Genomic DNA, 15,373 nt, shown 5'->3' on the forward strand with positions numbered 1-15,373 from the left:
AGTTTACTTTTTCATTGTTGTTAGTTGTAGTTGTTCCACTTATCATATCAATAAATTGTGACACCCTTGACACTATTACAAGCATCTTGATAACAATTGCAATTCGATTTGAAAGTTAACCGTCCTTTGGATTCGACCTCTACTTACTACTTGTTAAGTTGTTTGTTGAGTTATAAATTTGTTTGGTGGTTTGACGACACATCACTTACATGAACACATAGGCTAACAAACAAGTCCTTATTTATTTATACCCATATCTCACTAATTATTTTTAGCATATCAAATCATTTATTAGTCCTTTTTCCTAATGATCAAAGTGTGAGCGTCGGGAGCAGTGATTCCCTGATACCAACTGTAATCCCCAATGAAATCTAGTGCAAAACAATGGCGGAATCATCGTTGACAGGATATTATATAAACAATATGATAAATACTAAAGTAGATTAATTCGAATTTATATAAATCCTCGAAATAAGAATTCTGAAATGGTCAATCAATACAAATGCCACTTTTACAAATATGGCTAAAATTAAAATCCTCAAATATGTTCGACTAAAAATCCAAAACAGACTTCGGAAAAATAGAGTAAGATCTAAAACTACACGGTTTCTCAGACAAGATCACCAGCAAAATCGTCACCTGTCATGTTATTCAATAACATGCCACAATCAATAGGGAGTAACTTAGGCATTCTCCGAGCCACTTTTCAACAAGTTAAAATCAAGTAAATGCCAAAACAATAATTACTTGAAAGATACAATTTCAATAAAACATAGTGTAATACCCAAACCTTTTTAGACCTGTATAGGAACCTTGGGAGGCGAGAGAGACCCTTATGCCCGATGAAAAGCTACTCGATATTGAAGGACGGCTGTACAGTGGACCTAGTGTGAGGTATTCTAGACCGTGTGGGGGTATATTGGACCTCGTTTAAGCTGTAGTGGACCGAGTATGTCCCACTTGACCGATTACACACTATACTCGATCAAGTGTGTCCCGTCAGACCCTGCCTTATATAACTCGTAATTCCTCATTCGATCAAACCCTAGATCATTTCCCCTTCTCTCTGTTCAACCTCAAAAACTCTCCCCTCTCTCTAAAACCCTCCCTAATCTTCTTCGATGGAACCCAATCTTGAAGATGTGGAGCCACTACCCTCTGCTCCACCTTTCACCTATTTTCATGGTAAGTCAATCCTTTACCTTTCTTCATCCTTTGTTTAGACTAACCTTAGATTTGGGGGTTTTGGGATGTCTAATTATTAAGGGTTATGATTAGAGTTATGGATAATTAAGGGAAGGCTTCTTACATAATTAGATATTATGAGATGTTTTGTAATAGTATCGTAGGACTTATGTAGAAGATGATGAACTAGTGAGTCGGATGCGATTTTCATGTTGCTCATGAAGTATTGCTATGAGGTAGGGTTTCCCTACTCGTTTCTCATTATTTATATATAATTATTTATGCATTGTATCGATCTTGTGTTGGTTGTGTTGGTTTCGTGTTAGTGGTGTTGGTCTCGTTTTGTTCGATGCGGTAGAGTGGTGTTGCTAGAGAGGAGGTGTTTGTAGAACACCGACCTTGCGCCTGAGATCGCGTTTTGGAAGGACCCACCCCCAAGGAGTATGTGCACATTAGTGATTCAGGATACCAGGTTCGTCTTGCGATGCGAACTCAGGTAGACAGTGTTGTGATGCGGCTACCTCGGGCTACGGTCCGACAGGGGTGGTGGCGGTGTTGCGATACTATCACCGAGATTGTGATGAGATGGAGATGGATGTATTGGGTTTTGCTTGTGTAATACTTGTAGATACCCATAATCTGCACCTTCCAAAAAACACCCGATGATGATCAGACTACGTGTTTTGATACGTGTGCGTGGATTGGCTATACATAATACGGTTTAATGCATTACTTGGATATGAAATATAATTTCAAAAATGATTTTCTAACTTTATTTGCCTTAAAACAACACTATTTAGAGTTAAAACCGACTTCGGACCCAAAACCGACTCAGAAACTCGCAACCCGAGTCAACCGGAGTCTCGAAGATCTAAAATAATGGCATTAATGGTTTTATCGTGCCATTTTGATTAAAATGACACTAATTAGAGTCAAAATCGACGCCGGGCAAAAAACCGACTCAAAATTCAAATCCCGACTCAACACGAGTCAAACCCGAGTCAAGCACAAAATACCTACCCCAAATAACACCTAAATATCACTCCACAACCATCTTACACGACATTATAGTGAACACCACAAAGCAAACCAATAAACATTAGATAGAGCAAACGCCACGTCCAAATTGAAAAGGACAGGACACCCCATTCAGGCACTGGGTAGCTCGCGCCTCAAATGGCTATCCTTAGCCAGCAAGCAAACTCAACCGACTTACTACCATCCCCATTTATCTATAAATACGACCCCTTCACACCCCATAATCCTTATGCAAGCGTCCGCCCCTTCACCTTTCCCTTAAACATCTACACTTCTCGACGTACTAAGTCAAAAAATTGACACGTATTTTCGACTTACCGATCTAAAACACAAGCCTTACACATTTTGTTTGGCGTCGTCGCCATGCATTCGACCGACCCATTCGACCAACTCAACATTAATCAACATGTTTTCAAACAACATATCTTCAACATATTTTCAAAACAAAATCATTTTCTAAGGCACTCGTTTAAACTTATTTTGATACCGAGTAGTCGCATAACAAGAAAACCATCTCAAAAGTCGTCTACTTCGCAAACATCATAACATGTAAGTTTGAGGGTGTAAAAAACTCACTTATTTCATGTATTTATTGTTTTTATGATATTATGAACATGCAGAATGCATAACACCATTCAAACATGGAAGAAACGAGTCAAAACTCGATTCTTACCTGAGTGAGGGGCGTCATTGTCTCGCACAATGACCCGCGCGCCCCAAGGAGCTCCCTAGTTGGAGTCGGTCCGTGCTTGCATTAGTTCTTCCTTTTCTTTTTTCTTTCTTTTTCCTTTAATTATGACTTTTCTCATTTTATTTCATCTTCTTTCCTTTGATTTAATTTTTACCATCTCCAAAATCCTCCTTGGTTAATTATACCAAGTCTGTTAAATCCGAGTTTCGACGATATTCGTTGGTTAATTACAAATTTATGACTCTTTAAGCACTTTTTCTTTCACCTTTCACTTTTACTTTTATTTACCCTTTTCAAACCGTTTTAGTCATATTCATAATCATCCTTGGTTCTTTATACCATGTCGGTTTAACCCGAGTACGATGATAAATATCGACTAATTACAAGGAAATGAACTTAACATAATTAGTTCATATCAAGCATTTTATTTTACTTTTCTTTTCTTTCGTTTTCTTTCTATCTTTTTAGCCATAATTGATATCACCCTTGGTTGATATAAATACCATGTCGATTTAATTTGAGTACGGTGAGGAAGAGGCGGACCAAAGATGGGCCCACAAATAACGAACTTATAACCAATCTTCGAAAATTAATTTCGAGGGAAACTGAGGAAGAGGCTTAGCAAGAGCTTCATCTCTTGGAAGAGGTGCAGTACCTGCTGCATCTTTTCCTGGATGTGGCTTTGTCTGGGTAAAAACTCGATAAAACACGGGTTTTATTCACAAATCCTCACAATACTTTCTCAAATTCCAACCATTTCTTGCCAAGATTTGATCAAAAGCTTGCATTTGTCATGACTAATCGAGGTATCTGTATTATCTTTGCATTAATCTTCCATATTTGATCAATTTGGATCGACAAATTAGGGTTTCCAACCCTAAAAATGTCGAAAATTTGGGGCTTTTCCCCCAAACTATTTTGCCTTGCAAAATTGACTAGGTAAATGGATAATTGGTAGTATAAGGATCATAACCATGTCTTCATTTCGAATTTTCATTGAGTTTTAAGCATTTGAGTGAAATTGTGACGGTCTCACAGCTGAACCGTAAATTTCTTCGAAAATAGCCTTAGGATTGCCCATTTGTGATGAAATTTGATATTTAGAATCCTTGTATGATGGGTAAACTTCCTACCATTTCCGATTTTCGATTTGTGACGGCTTTTTCAGGACACTTTTATAGGGCATAATCATCGTAATAATGAAATGCTATCGAAATTCCGACTCGAACCCATGACTAGGCTTCAACTTATACTTGACTTGACCCATACTACTGGTCGATCGCTTTCTTAGCTTAGATTTCGGTTACTTGTCGTTAGGAGCACCTAGACCAAAACAATATTTATAACTTCAGAAACAACTCTTCTACTAGTAAAGAGGTAAGTAAAGATCGGATCCCAAGGGACGGGTATTGATGTAGGATTTTCGATTGCAAGTAGTGGTGTCTAGGGGTGTCACAATTTGGGTTGAGATAAGAAGATCACTAAACTAGATAACAATAAAAGTAGGCAAGCAAGATGACTAAAATGAGATGTAAACAATTGATTAAATGCATTAGAGTGTCATGGATTCATAGGGGATTCATGGGAATTGATCATACAAAAATATTCTCAAATTATAAGCAAGCAATTATTGTTGTGATTGGATCAAGTTGGTTTATATCTTACAATCCTAGAAAGGTTTGGGTCCCGGAGCCGAATCGATTAGATTGTACAACACCTACAAGTCGACTTAATCCTCCCTACTCAACTATATGCATGGTCTAATGAGACTCGAGTTGGTTTATGTCTTACAAGTCTCATTGAAAAGGTAAGTGATGGGTAAAAAATGCAAGGATTCATAGGCTCGCATTTCATCAAACATAACATGTGCATAAGTTGAGATCACAACAAGCAAGCAAATAAATTATGTGAACATATTAGATTAAGCATGAATCATCCCCCATATTGGTTTCCCCAAATTACCCATTAACCCTAGTTAAGGAAACTACTCACTCATTATCAAGTTTAACATGTTAACAAGGTTGTCAATCATATTAACAAGGCAAAACATGATGAATAAATGAAGATGATTAACAATAATTAAAAAGGGATTAAGAGAATTATACCTAATGATGATACCAAAATAATAATGCAAAGAATAATAGAAGTACTTGATGATTGATGGAAGGTTGTCAATCTCCCAATAAACCCAGATAATCTTCAGTTACCCAAAAACCGAACCTTTTCTCGTCCCGAGTAAAGAGGTGACAAAACTAGGACCCTTATTTAAACTATCCTACTAATATAGCCGATACGAGACAATTAGCGGGTCTCACTCCGACCCTTCAACTCACAACAAGACAACCATGAGGTAGGATGCGTTCTTGCAAGGCAAGGTGGGTCTTGCCAAAATGGCGACACATCCAATCATTAAAGCACACAAAGTCAAGTAATGGATGCATCTACAAAAAGAATAGCCACTTTCCTCATCTAAGTGGCGGAAATTATCTAAAGGGGAAGCATTTCAAGGGTACACACTCCTTCATAGATATGGTTTCTTTAAACTACTAAGCCTAGAAGGATACCAATAAATCACCTCCAAGTTGTGTCAAGCTAGGGTACCTTTGTCCTCAATCTTTAAATGCTTTTGTCAAGAATAGACTCCCTATGGTGTTAGAAACACAAGAGGATCGCGGAATTCCCCTTCTTGCCTAGACAAGAAGAAGGGTCGTCCCCTCTCTACCATGCACAAAAATGGATACGATGGATAAAGGGATCAATAGTATTTGAGTTTCATGTGGGAGTTTGATTTTGTTGTTATTCCCCCCCCCCCCCAATTTCTTGTTGCACATAACATTGGAGAACACTTTCTTTTTGCCATTTCTTTTGATGTTTGGCTTTTCAATACTTGACAACTTTTCAACTTTTGCAATTTCTTTTGAACATTTTCAAAGTCACCCCAATTAGTAACGAGGGTGCCTTATATTTGAAGCATAGGAGTCTTTCATTTTTGTTACTCCTTTCTTTTCTTTTGTTCCATTTGCAAACTTTTTCGCTTTTCATTTCACTTCTTGAACTCAAATTTGAATAATTTTTGTGCCCATTCCCTTTGATGACAAAATATATGGTAGAACATGGATGAATGATGGTTGCATGGTTTCAAGGGTCACCTTGGAACAAACGGTAGCAAAAGAGTTATCACACCACAAGGTACTCTTGACTAGGCCTTAATCCATGGGTCAAAGGATACTAGCATGACACATCCTAGGGTGTTTTACAAGTATTCTAACAAGCAAAGTCTTAAGAAGAAAAAGCATCTACTAGGGCCTATATACACTTGTCAAGCTTCCCAAATAGACGGTTTCACAAAACTTTTCCTAAATGCAACTATATGCCATGATGCAAATAACATTTATACAACCTAATGCATATGCTTCTACCAACTAATATGCCAAATAATCTAAACGCAAGTCCTAAATTCACATTGTTTATACCGCATCAATCAAAATAAAGCCACATAGTCATTAACATAAAGAGGAAAAAGGAAGTTCGAAAGATCATACCATGCGGTCTTCAATATCCTCATGCCTCGGATGTGGCATAGTCAATCAATGTGAACAAGGATGAACAAACACAATATATACAAGCAATATATACAAAATCATACTACAAAGGAAATGAACTTGTTTTTGGATTTACAATTTTTCAATTTTTTTTGGGTTTTTTTGAAATTTTTGATTTTTTTGGATTTTGATATAAAAGTCAAGTTAGAATTTCCCATCTCCACACTAGTATGGGCATTGTCCTCAATGGCCAATACGATAGGAAATTATGCAATGAAAATGCATGATTTCTATACTAAATGCAAACTATACTAAGCTACACTACATGATGCATGTGTTTTTGTTATGGTGGAGAGCATAATTTAAATTAGCTCCCAATGCATATGCATGGACTTCCCTAAACAAAAATAGACATTATTTCTAATGTCATGAATTTCGGGGGAGTTTATGCACATGGAATGCAATGCATGAAACTAAAGATTGTCATTTTGGATTTTACAAGTTGGGAACAAAGATAAAGAACACCTTAATGAAGCCAAGGTGTTAGTCCTCCAATGTTGCTAGGACTCCACAAAATAAATGATCAAGATAAAATAAAAACAAGAGAAGTAGACAAACCATAAGGGAGGTGTAAGAATGTAGGAGCCTCCAAAGTTTGCTAATCCTCACCCATTGTATCATCATCGTCATCTATTGAGGCATCATCAACCTCCATAGATGTGGAATCATGTCCACTCCCACTTTTACTTGCCTGTTCTTCCTCACTTTCCTCTTCCTCTTCTTGGACTTCTTCTTCTTGAACCTCTTCTTCTTCTCCTCCTTCTTGGTCACCACCCTCTTCAACAACCATCTCCTGTCCACCCGGTCTACCACTACTAGGAATGCTAGGAAAGAATACTTCCCTATCCGCCCAACTAGGCAAAGGACAAGACGGATCAAGAAGTCCTTGCCTAGCTAGATGTAGGAGGGGCGGATATTGGTCCTTGTAAGCATCCACTCTATCATTGTAAGCTTGCTTGTGCATTTCCCTCATGAGTAGTGTCAAGTAATCATTTCCCACTTCGACATCCTTGGGTGTGAACTCGTGGTATTCAAATGGGTAAGGTGGGGTAATAATGGAGGAGGAGGGCTCGACAATTTCGCCCCTTTGTTGTTGAATGATATACTCGGTCTCTTCGGAGAGTGGGAGGAGGTAGTTCGGTCGGTGAACATTCAATCGACAAATTTTGGAAGGCAAGGTGAAGGATCTAGCTTCATTTGTTAAGCAGCGATATTTGTCGTCAAGAGTGTCGTGCTTGAGCCACTTGAACTTGTGAATCATGGTGTCCATATCAACAAGATGGCCTCCTTTAACCGGCACATAAGTGTTGTTTTTGTTGAAATCCCGGTTAAAATGCTTAGCCAAATGGGTAACTAGTCCTCCATTGACAATAAAGGCGGTGCCTTCTTTGCCACAATCGACATTAAGCCATCGTTCAACCAAAAGTCTTAGAGCATTGTATGGCTTGGTAAATTCCCTCCCAATGTTCAAGGCCGACTCAAGAAAAATACAATCGAGTTTGGTAAGATGGTTTGTGCCATTTCTAGCTATCAAAGTATTCCCAATGACCTTATGCCATACTCTAATGCCCGGATGGTGGACTAAGAGAGCACGACTATCATGAAAGCGTATGAATTTCTTTCCGGAAATTGCCATCCAAAGAGGAGCGGGGTCATACTTGATAGGAGTCTTTGTATATTTCGGGTTATCACTAAGGCCTACTATCTTACCCAATTCGCCATAAGTTATGCGTCTATCAATATTTTCAAGATGAAACTCGATGTTGGTTCGAGTCTCCACCCTTGTGACTTTCAAAGAACTTGAAAATTCCAAGGTGAGGGAGGGGTATGTCAATTCTTTCATTGTAAACAATTTACCCAATCCCATAGACTCAAAGAAGGTTTTGGTTTGTTCAAGAACAGCCAACTTTGACAATGCATCTTCACAAATAAACTTAGTAGGCATGATGGTTTTCTTAGAAAAGAGAATGAATTTCTCCCTATGAGAGTCGGAAGTGAAAGTTACCTCCAGATAATTGGATAATTGTTCAATGACCGGAGTTGTTGATGTTGTAACTTCCATAGGGGGATCTTGTTGGTGAACCTCCAACCTTGCCTCATGGACTACCAATGCCTTTGACAATTGTTTTTCTTGAAGAGCTAGTTGCCTTTTGGAAAGTGTCTTCTTTTGGGGTGCCTTGTTGCCTCCTTTAGTTCTTGTCATTCTCCTTTGCTTGATTACACCAATGAGAGGTTGAAATCTTCCATTTTTAGTTATACCCAAATCGATTTAGGATGAATGAAGGTTGCTTTGTATCCTAAAAATCGACTCAAAGGTTGAAGATTTTGGTGTTTGAATCACTTGTTGTTGCAAAAGGAGTGATTAATTTTTGTTGTGAGGAAGTTTGGATTTGATTTGGTTGAGTTTGGTTGAGGAAATTTGATTTTGTTGATGGAGAGGATGAGGGTTTTTGGGGTTTTTGGGTTTTGGGTAGTGTTTGTATGTTGAAGAAATGAGAATGAATGGGAGGAAAAGGGTTTTAAAACACCCGTTATTTTTGAAAATGCAGTGGAGGACGCGCGGACCAGGTGTCGGGACGCTCAGATTCTTCAATGTTTGGCTTAGGAAAAGACGCCACAGGACAACCGTCTTGCTTCTAAGACGAGCGGATTCTTTGTGGATGGACGAGCGTCTTTCTGGGTGGACACTCGGATTCCTTTACAGAGAAAATCCCAGGATTTTTGCAGCAAAAAGACGAGCGTCTTTTGTGAAGGACGACCGTCTAAAATGAGACGAGCGGATTCTCAGCTGAGATGCTCGGATTCTTTGTCAGACCAGTTTTTGTATTCTGCAGCTCTACCAGACGAGCGTCTGGTGACTTTGGACGCTCGGGTTCTTCAGGACGAGCGGATTGTCCATTTTGGCCGCTAGGATTCTTCCTTGACCACACGGATTCAGGATTAAATATCCCTTCGAACTCATCACCCGAAAGACCGCAAACTTCGTCTACTTGATCATTAAAAATTTCTTGAGTTGATGGAGACAACTCTCCTTATTTCTTGTCTTGGCCAATGAGGCCATCTTCTTCACTTGTCATGGGTGAGCTTTTCAAGCTCTCCTTGTTGCTATTTCCTTGCTCTTTTGATGGAGCATCATCCACTTTATCTTTTTCCATTGAAATTCCAACTTCTTCCTATCATCCTTCCGGCTATAGTGATCAACCATAAAACATGGCTCATGCAATCGGGGAGCTCTCATGGTCTTATCGAGATTGAAAGTGATGGTTTCATCTCCCACTTCAAGGGTGAGCTCTCCATGCTTCACATCGATCACCGCTCCCGCGGTGTGCAAGAAAGGTCTTCCTAAGATAATAGGAATGTGGGAGTCTTCTTCCATGTCAACAATAACGAAATCCACCGGGATGAAGAATTTTCCAATTCTCACGGGAACATCTTCCCATACCCCTAAAGGCGTCTTTGTTGATCTATCCGCCATTTGAAGCGTGATGTTGGTACATTTGAGTTCTCCCATTCCTAGCCTCTTGCTAACCGAATATGGCATGACACTAACACTTGCCCCAAGGTCACATAAAGCTTTATTGATTGTAGTGTCACCAATAGTGCATGGAATGTAGAAACTTCCCGGATCCTTGAGTTTTGGAGGTGAACTCCCTTGAAGGATGGCACTACTCACCTTAGTGAAGGTAATAGTCTCAAGTTTCCGGATTGATTTATTCTTCGTAAGGATGTCCTTCATGTACTTTGCATAGGCCGGAACGTGATTGATCAATTCCGTGAAAGGAATCAAGACTTCTAAATTCTTCACAATTTCCATAAATTTTCCAAGTTGGTCATCAAACTTAGGCTTAGCTTGACGACTTGGAAATGGAAGTCTAATCACAATGGGCTCCTTCTCTTTGGCCTTTTCTTCACTTTTCTTTGAAACTTCTTGATTCGTGGGTTCTTATTCCCTAGAGTTTTGCACAACTCTTTCCTTGTCACTATCTTCCACAACTTCATCCTCAACTTGCTTCTTTGGTCCTTCATATCTCGTATCACTCCTCAAGTGAATGGCACTAACCGTTTCATGTCTTGGGGGATTACTTTGAGGTGGTAATTGCCCCTTTTGTCTTTGAGAGTTTGAAGATGCTAGTTGGGTCATTTGAGTTTCCAACATTTTTGTGTGGGCTAGGATGTTGTTGATGGTAATGTCTTTTGCTTGGCTATCTTTTAGCATTTGAGTGAAAAATTCTTGTTGATTTTTTTGCATTTGGAGGACCGCTTTTTCAACATCAAAACCTTGGTCATTTTGTTGATTGTATGGAGTTTGATTTTGATAACCTTGGTTTTGGTTGAAAAAGGGTCTTTGATTTTAGTTTCTCATGGGAGGTGGGGTGTATGTTGGTTGAGGGTTTTGAACATTTTGGCTTTTGTATGAGAGATTTGGGTGGAATTAGGTGTTTTCGTTGTAATAGTTGGAATAAGGGGTACCACTTTGTATGCTTGAAAAGCATTCACTTGCTCATTTGTTTCCCTACATTCATTTTGGTCATGTCCCAAAGTTCCACAATTCTCACATATCCCACTTGGGATTGATGAAGATGCCACCATGGCATTAACATGATGCTTTAGTGATTTTGAGGCTTCTTCAAGCTTAGCCATAGCCTTCTCAAACTTCAAGTTGATGGTATCAATATGAGCGCTAACTTGAGCACCCAATTGACTAATAGAGTCCACTTCATGCTTTCCTCCTCTAGTAGCCTTGCAAGGTCTACTATATTGTGAATTATGGACCGCCATTTCCTCAATCTTATTCAGAGTTTGATTATCTTCAACTTCGGTAAACATACCATTTGATCCCATGTTGAGAATGTTTTTTGAGTCTTCATAAAGACCATTCCAAAATTGTTGTACCAAGAACCACTCGCTATGTCCATGATGAGGACATGAGCGAGAAATTCCTTTAAATCGCTCCCAAACATCATACAAAGATTCTTCGTCCTTTTGCTTAAAACCCGTAATTTGAGCTCTTAGCATGTTAGTCTTTTCCGGAGGGTAGAATTTTTTGTAGAAAGTTAGAGCCAACTTCTTCCAAGAGTCAATTCCAAGAGTAGCCTTATCAAGACTTTTCAACCATTGTTTCGCGGTACCAATTAGAGAAAAAGGAAATAAGACCCATCAAATTTGGTCTTGAGTCACTCCGGTTTGTGAAACCGCATCACAATAGTCACAAAAAGTTTGCATGTGGGAATGAGGGTCTTCACTAGGCATCCCCCCAAATTGGCTTCTTTAGACTAATTGGATAAATGCAGATTTTGCAATAAAATTTCCGGTTAAGTGTTGTGGTGTGGGAGTACCATTGGGTAGGTTCTCCTCGGTTGGTACGGAATGTGATGAAAACTTAGGCATTGTGGGTTGATTGTGTGATTGATTTTGGGTTGGGTTCTCCTCACCTTCTCTTGCAAAAGAGTTGATGAACTCAATAGTGTTTTGTTGAATATCTACAACCTCATTAATACCTCTCAACCTATTTCTAGCAAGTCTTCTATTGGTTGTCAAAGTCCTTTCAATTTCGTGATCAATCGGTAATAAGTTACCTTGTGATTTTCTAGACATGCAAAATATCAAACAACTCGAAAACAGTTAGAACTAACCTTGAGGAGTTTTACTTCCCCAAAGCAAAGAAATATACAACTTATAACAATCAAAGAAAATCAAATCAAGTTAACATCGTCCCCGGCAACGGCGCCATTTTTGGTCGGTCGCTTTCTTAGCTTAGATTTCGGTTACTTGTCGTTAGGAGCACCTAGGCCAAAACAATATTTATAACTTCACAAACAACTCTTCTACTAGTAAAGAGGTAAGTAAAGGTTGGATCCCAAGAGACGGGTATTGATGTAGGATTTTCGATTGCAAGTAGTGGTGTCTAGGGGTGTCACAATTTGTGTTGAGATAAGAAGATCACTAAACTAGATAACAATAAAAGTAGACAAGCAAGATGACTAAAATGAGATGTAAACAATTGATTAAAAGCACTAGGGTGTCATGGGTTCATAGAGGATTCATGGGAATTGATCATACAAACATATTCTCAAATTATAAGCAAGCAATTATTGTTGTGATAGGATCGAGTTGGTTTATATCTTACAATTCTAGGAAGGTTTGGGTCCCGGAGCCGAATCGATTAGATTTTACAACACCTACAAGTCGACTTAATCCTCCCTCTTCAACTATATGCATGGTCTAATGAGACTCGAGTTAGTTTATGTCTTACAAGTCTCATTGAAGAGGTAAGTGATGGGTAAAAAATGCAAGGATTCATAGGCTCGCATTTCATCAAACATAACATGTGCATAAGTTGAGATCACAACAAGCAAGTAATAAAATACGTGAACATATTAGATTAAGCATGAATCATCCCCCATGTTTGTTTCCCCTAATTACCCATTAACCCTAGTTAAGGAAACTACTCACTCATTATCAAGTTTAACATGTTAACAAGGTTGTCAATCATATTAACAAAGCAAAACATGATGAATAAATGAAGATGATTAACAATAATTAAAAAGGGATTAAGAGAATTATACCTAATGATGATTCCAAAATAATAATGAAAAGAATAATAGAAGTACTTGATGATTGATGGAAGGTTGTCAATCTCCCAATAAACCCAAATAATCTTCAATTACCCAAAATAAAAGATGAACAATAGAGAAATTAAGGAAATGAGATTTGTACTAAAACTTGATTAGAAGTTGATTACATGATTAAAGAGATATTAGAATAATATAAACTACACTAAAGATTGATAAGAAGAACATGATAATCTAATTAGACTAATGGGGTATTTATAGTGGGGATTAGGTGCACAAATTAGGGTTACTAAGGGCTTAAATGACGATTAAGTCCCTTGTTGAGGAATCGCTCCTCTCAAGAAAAGATGCGGGTCTCCTTTGAGCTAGTCTTCCAAAAATATGCGCATCTCGAATGAAAAAAGAAGAGGACGTTTTTCTCTGGATGACAATCCGAGCGTCCAAGGGTCGGGACGAGCGGATTTGAGAGCTTTTGGCCGAGCGGCCTGGTGGTAAGGACGAGCGGCATGGCGAGCTTCTGGACGGGCGTCCCAATGGGTGAGACGAGCGGATTTTAGCTCAGCTTCCATTTCTTCTCTTCTTCTTTTCTTCTTTTCTTCTTTTCTTCTTCCAACAATCCTCCGTGATTTTGTCGGAGATGCAATGATCTTCTTCATCATTGCCTATCTACTACATAATGTACAAAGGCTTTCAAGTCTTGTCTTCTCTTTGATGCTTGGTCATTAGATTCGATCAATTTAGCTCTATTTTGCCATGAAAATGCAAGGTTTGCACTCCTCTCCTACCAAGGAAACAAAACCTCAAAGAATATGCAAAACAAAGGACTAAAGATAGTAAATGACCCAAATATGCACTAAAAAGCACAGGAACAAGGCTAATTTGAGGACTAAATATGCTCAAATATTGATCACATCAACTACCACATGAGCGGACGGGTTTGTGGGAAAACGGCCAAAGATGGCGAGAAAAGAGCGATATCGGAGCTTTGAAAACTCGAAAATCCCCTAACTAAGGCTCGTCGTCATTTGACGCGGCCTAATTCACTTTAATTTTGCAGGTGATGAGGCTTCTACGTCAGGGAGAGGTCCTATGGACATGGATACCGTTCTTGACCCTTCTCGTACGCTCGAGGAGGCGTTAGAGCAGGCTTTTACTGCTACAGTGGCAGCTGCTGAGGACGAGGTCGTCGAGGAGGAGGAGGCCCCGAGGTGGGCCAACGTTGGACGAGGTGGTCGTCAGCTGAGGGGAGCACCGGAGTGGGCTGAGAGCTGGGACAGCAGATACCTCATCTGGGCAGCGGAGAGTCACCTGTCCTACAAGACGGTGAAGAGCTTGGTAATTTGAATTCATCACTCTTTCATTTATCTTCTTTTATTCTTATTTGCTATTCCTTTTCTCTTATATTCGAGCTAAAGATAGCTCTTGCTTCGAATCAAAATAGGAGGCCGGGAACATCAGGTCTTTCTCAGGCTACACGACGATGATGGAGTTTTACGGGAGGTTGTCGGCGGAGGAGCGGACCATCATCGAGCGGGGAGCGTTTGGTGCCTTGGTATGAGCTTAGAGGGACATCAAGGGAAGGAAGATTCGGGCTAACCTTAGCCTGGTTCGAGCTTTCCTTGATCGGTTTTGGGACACGACCTCTACCTTTCACATGCCTTTTGGCGAGGTTGGGGCCACGTTGGAGGATTAAGGCATGATTTCTGGCTTGTCGTGTGGGACTGAGGTTATGGTGTGGCCGGAGACAGCCATGAGGGTGGACTCGGTCGAGGCTAGGAGCTTGATCGGTTGGAACTTGATGCCGAAGGCTGCTGCGGTTCCCGGGTTGGTGCCGAGTTTCTACGTCCGTGATTACTTCGCTGGGAAGAGACCGACAATGGTGGTGATCAATGGGAGGGAGACGGCTCCTCCTCCTTGCACTGCAGAGCAGAGAGCTCGTTTGTGTCTCTGGTGGTTCTTGTCTTCGATCTACCTCAGAGACAAGGGAGAGAGGCTGTCGACGAAGCTTCTTCCCTTCCTTTCTGACTTGAGTGACCTAGGCCGTTGGGACTGGGTCACTACTGGTTTTGTGGTCCTCATTCGCTATATGAGGGCCATGGTTCGTTCGGAGTTGATGAAGAAGGGGACTTCTCCTACCACCGTTGGCCCTCGACTGTTACTGGAGGTATGAACCTTCATTTCGTATCATGAAAGATCATTTCCTTTTCTTATCGAATCACGAAAGATCATTATTGACTATCTTGTGTTGCAGGCGTGGGTGTACTCCTACTTTCCGAGTCTCGCGC

At 39.8% G+C, this 15,373-nt stretch overlaps 1 non-coding gene across 1 annotated transcript; it reads left to right on the plus strand.

Moving 5' to 3' along the window:
• Positions 1 to 11,424: 11,424 nt before the first annotated feature.
• On the plus strand, positions 11,425 to 11,532 carry LOC141624575 (small nucleolar RNA R71). Its single transcript, XR_012534380.1, has one exon. It is a non-coding gene; the product is annotated as a small nucleolar RNA R71 (small nucleolar RNA).
• The last annotated feature ends 3,841 nt before the right edge of the window (positions 11,533 to 15,373 follow it).

The sequence above is a fragment of the Silene latifolia genome, chromosome X (assembly GCF_048544455.1).
Source record: "Silene latifolia isolate original U9 population chromosome X, ASM4854445v1, whole genome shotgun sequence".
In the NCBI taxonomy this organism is placed as follows: domain Eukaryota; kingdom Viridiplantae; phylum Streptophyta; class Magnoliopsida; order Caryophyllales; family Caryophyllaceae; genus Silene; species Silene latifolia.